The sequence below is a fragment of the Mandrillus leucophaeus genome, unplaced genomic scaffold, assembly GCF_000951045.1.
Source record: "Mandrillus leucophaeus isolate KB7577 unplaced genomic scaffold, Mleu.le_1.0 Scaffold480, whole genome shotgun sequence".
Lineage (NCBI taxonomy): Eukaryota > Metazoa > Chordata > Mammalia > Primates > Cercopithecidae > Mandrillus > Mandrillus leucophaeus.
This window is the reverse complement of record NW_012105143.1, coordinates 237,305-241,842: the sequence shown is the minus strand read 5'-3', so window position 1 is coordinate 241,842 and position 4,538 is coordinate 237,305. Positions and strand designations below refer to the sequence as shown.

The 4,538-nt window shown below is 44.1% G+C and overlaps 1 pseudogene across 1 annotated transcript; it reads left to right on the top strand.

Moving 5' to 3' along the window:
• The first annotated feature begins 3,113 nt into the window (after positions 1 to 3,113).
• Positions 3,114 to 4,013, top strand: LOC105550384 (annotated as a pseudogene). Its single transcript, XR_001007701.1, has one exon. The product of XR_001007701.1 is annotated as a 60S ribosomal protein L6 pseudogene (transcript).
• The last annotated feature ends 525 nt before the right edge of the window (positions 4,014 to 4,538 follow it).

Here is a 4,538-nt window from a genome sequence, read left to right as displayed (position 1 = left end):
GAGTTAAAAGGTGGTGCTATGGCTGATGACTTACCTGAACTCCCATTCTTTATCGAGGCTGGGAAAATGGCCTATCCGTTGTCAAACTAGTGTAACTCCCAGCACTTACTGCAGGCTCTGAGAAGCTTCAAGTCCACAAGGGAGAGTCTCGTACCGCCTCCACTGGAAGCTGCCCAACCCAGTGGTAATGAAAATGCCCTTGCTGTTGGCTTCCATCCTCCCATGTAGCCTTCGAAGCTGCTTCTATTGCCACTGCTGTTGCTGGTTTTGCTATGGAAAGGTATAATCACATTTTTCACATGTTAAATTATGAATGGTGGTGAATATTATGAAAAACCCTATAATTTCTGGGGAGTTCAGAAAATTCGCATGTTTAACAAAGGCAGGGCCGTGGAATGCAACGTTAACGAAGCAGCCAAGCAGAGCCTGCTGTGTAGGACTGCGAACCATAACCCAGCCATTTCTATCCCAATTGTTGTGGGCTTTTGCTGTATCCCAAACAGACCAAAAAATACATTAGGTAAGATGACACCCATGTACACGCCAAGCAGATCAAACATATTTAATACTTTACCATATCTGTGCAGATCTCGTTTCCTCCTAGAGAAGAAATGTTACAGATTTCTGAAGCCCCTCCCTCCCACCTATCACTTTTTCACCTCTCTCCCTGGAGTAACCATTTTCCTGAATTAGTGTGGATCATCCCGCAATTTAATATTATAGGGCTGCTGTAACAAAGTACCACAAACTGGGAGACAGAAACAAAAGAAACATATTGCCTCACAGCTCCGGAGTCTGGAAGCCCAAAGTCAAGGTGTTGGCAGAGCTGGTTTCTTCTGAGAGCTGCAAGAGGGGAGCCGTTCCAGGCCTCTCGCCTAGCTTAAGGCATCTCCAGGCATTCCTTGGCTTGTAGCTGCATCACTCCAATCCTCCATCTCCACATGATGCTCTCCTGGGTGTATACATCATTTTCTGTGTGTGTGTGTTTGTCTCTGTGTCCAAATGCTCCTTTTTCATAACAACACAGTCGTATTAGATCGGGGCCACTCGAGTGACCTCATCTTAATTAATTTAATCATCTGCAAAGAACGTCTCCAAATAACATCACATTCACAGGTGCTGGGGGTAGAACTTCAGCAGCCTTAGGGGAACACCAAGCCCATAACACAGTCCTTGCATGTTTTTGCAAGGGATGTGACCACCTTTTGGCTCGTTGATGATTCCATTAACATGAAGATTTCCAGCATTTGGATTCAGTATAGCTCCACGTGTCTGTTCAGAAAGCCATCTAAAAACATATGTAATTAGGTATGAAAGTATATGTCATGGGGATGAATCCTAGTTCAAAGTCCAACCTACCTGTCCCAGTGGGGCTGAATCTTACCCCCTAAAGGCTCACAAATGACACTTTAATGCACCTCACCTCCTAGAACAGAAGACACAAACCAGAGAATTTCCTTTACAGACCAGAAGATAAAATGTATCCCTCTTGCTTCAGCAGACTGGGAAATAGTGTTTTATGTGGGGCGATTACCTCTATGCAGCAGTAACACACTCCAGCATCTCATAGGCTCATCACAACAAAAGTTTGTTTCTTGTTCTTTTATGGCTCTTAGTTGTATCAACCTGGAGGTGATAATTGACCCCAAATAGGCACCTAGACCATACAAGAGAGTGGAATGGAATGTTTGGTAAGCACTAACTGTCTCATCTACAAAGGAAAGAAAGACAGATGTGTGTGCTCTTGCTTCCCCCTTCATACAATAAAACCTCAAATAGGGGAAACAATAGAAATATCTAGAGAAATGTGGACAAATTAAAGAATGTTAGGAGACCCAGGCCATAGACTAGAGATGTTGTTAGAGAAGTCACCATCATCTGCATGTTGGCATGGTGTGGAGTCTGGAGGGCAACCTTGCTGAAGGAAGCTGGCTGGGTAGATAAACCTAATGCTGGATTTATGAGGCTTTATGGTTGCTTAGAGAAAGCAAGTAATTCTGAGGCTCCGTGTGGCCCACTGTGGGGATACAAAGATGGTGGAAAGGCTGGTGGACAGACAGAGGTCAGAATCAAGACTGAGACTGTAGTGTGCAGGGTGTCTCCAACCAGAAGCTTGTGGTCCAGACCATAGATCCTGGAGGTAGCAACAGGCACAAGGTCAACAGTTTCTAGTCCTCAGAGAGGACTGCACTCCTTCCGTCCTGGGCCCCAGCTCCACACAGCCCTCCCCACACCCAGAGGCATTAATCAGGGAAGAGAGAAGCGTGGAGAAAGAGAAAACAATCTGAAAGTTCAAGCATTTCCTCAGAAGAGACTGAGTCATTGGAAAACCAACTTACATTGGAAACAACTGCAATAATAAACACTGGCAAATTTAATTTTTCCTCTTATTTCCAACATGGTGAGGAAATTCTGAGAAAACCCAGATACAGCATAGAAAACAAAGAAGTTAGAATTTCTGTGCACATCTAAATACAGTGCAAGTAAATTTGCAACCCTGCAAAGTACACTAATTTAATTACTTTGCATGGAAAATGTAGATGTTGTCATGAGCGTTGACACAGAAAAATCTAGTTTCCTTGAGTTCTTCAACTAGAAGGCAAAATAGCTGAATGGCTTTTCTGGGCGTTGTCTGTGACAGCTGTCTCATTTCATTTTCTAATATGTTGAGGCTTCATCGGGAAATGTGCACTGTTAACTGTTTGACCCATGGCAGGGCTGAGACCCGAGAGCTGACCGGGAAGTAACCGGGTAAGAGAAGGTGTTAGAACAGGGAATACGTGCCTCATGCCAAAGGAAATCAAAGAAACAGAAAGTTGAAGCCAGGGAAATGGCAGGCTGAAGAGTGATCGTAACATGTTGGAGTCCCGCATCCCAACTAACAAAATCAGAGAGATCAGCAATGCATAAGTAAATAATACATATAATATAATATATGACACATAATAATAAATGCATAAATAATAAATACACAAGTTGCTCATATACAAGTTGGCAGAGATTTGGCTATCCACGAGGAAATCCAGGGGTTTGCACTGACGGTGTATCTGGGAGGACTCCAGGGTATGATTCAGCTGTATGAAAAACAAATTAGCTCTTTCCCAGCTTGCAAGATGGCGGGTGAAAAAGTTGAGAAGCCAGATACTAAAGAGAAGAAACCCAAAGCCAAGAAGGCCGATGCTGGTGGCAAGGTGAAAAAGGGTAACCTCAAGGCTAAGAAGCCAAACAAGGGGAAGCCCCATTGCAGCCGCAACCCTGTCCTTGTCAGAGGAATTGGCAGATGTTCCCGATCTGCCATGTATTCCAGAAAGGCCATGTACAAGAGGTACTCAGCTGCTAAATCCAAGGTTGAAAAGAAAAAGAAGGAGAAGGTTCTTGCAACTCTTACAAAACCAGTTGGTGGTGACAAGAATGGCGGTACCTGAGTGGTTAAACTTTGCAAAATGCCTAGATATTATCCTACTGAAGATGTGCCTTGAAAGCTGTTGAGCCACAGCAAAAAACCCTTCAGTAAGCACGTGAGAAAACTGTGAGCCAGTATTACCCCCGGGACCATTCTGATCATCCTCACTGGACACCACAGGGGCAAAAGGGGGTGGTTTTCCAGAAGCAGCTGGCTAGTGGCTTGTTACTTGTGATTGGTCCTCTGGTCCTCAATCGAGTTCCTCTACGAAGAACACTCCAGAAATTTGTCATTGCCACCTCAACCAAAATCGATATCAGCAATGTCAGAATCCCAAAACATCTTACTGATGCTTACTTCAAGAAGACGCAGCTGCGGAAGCCCAGACATCAGGAAGGTGAGATCTTCGACACAGAAAAAGAGAAATACGAGATTACGGAGCAGCGCAAGATTGATCAGAAAGCTGTGGACTCACAAATTCTACCAAAAATCAAAGCTGTTCCTCAGCTCCAGGGCTACCTGCGATCTGTGTTTGCCCTGCCGAATGGAATTTATCCTCACAAATTGGTGTTCTAAATGTCTTTAGAACCTCATTAAATAGCTAACTACAAAAAAAAAAGAAAAAGAAAAACAAGTTCAAGAATCCTAGATTATACTGAAAAGGTTGTGAATGTTTACGACTGTTTGTGCTTATCAGATTGTACAGAATACTAATAATGGATAGGAGACTGGACAAATATCCCAGCTCCTTCACCCATAGGTGAGACAACTCTGAGAGTAAGCTCTATAGAGTGTCCCAGTGATCTGAAGCATGAATGACATGCCCCAGCCTTCCTTGCTCATAGCAGTACAGGCTCAGTAACACAGCCTGTATTAGTGTCTTCCCCTTCCCTGTTTTACTTCCTCACTTCCTACTCATGCTTACTGGGATCACCTTCCAAGTACCCATCCCTATTTTAATCCTCTTCCGAGGGCTGCTTCTGGGAGAGCCCAGCCTAAGACACTACCACGTGGAGTCGCAAGTACCACAGTGAACGAAGGATATTGACAGGAGAAACTGTATCCCATGAGGAGAGACCCGGATAATCAAGGGTCTGGAAATGATGTCTCATGAAGAGCAATTGAAGAAACAAGG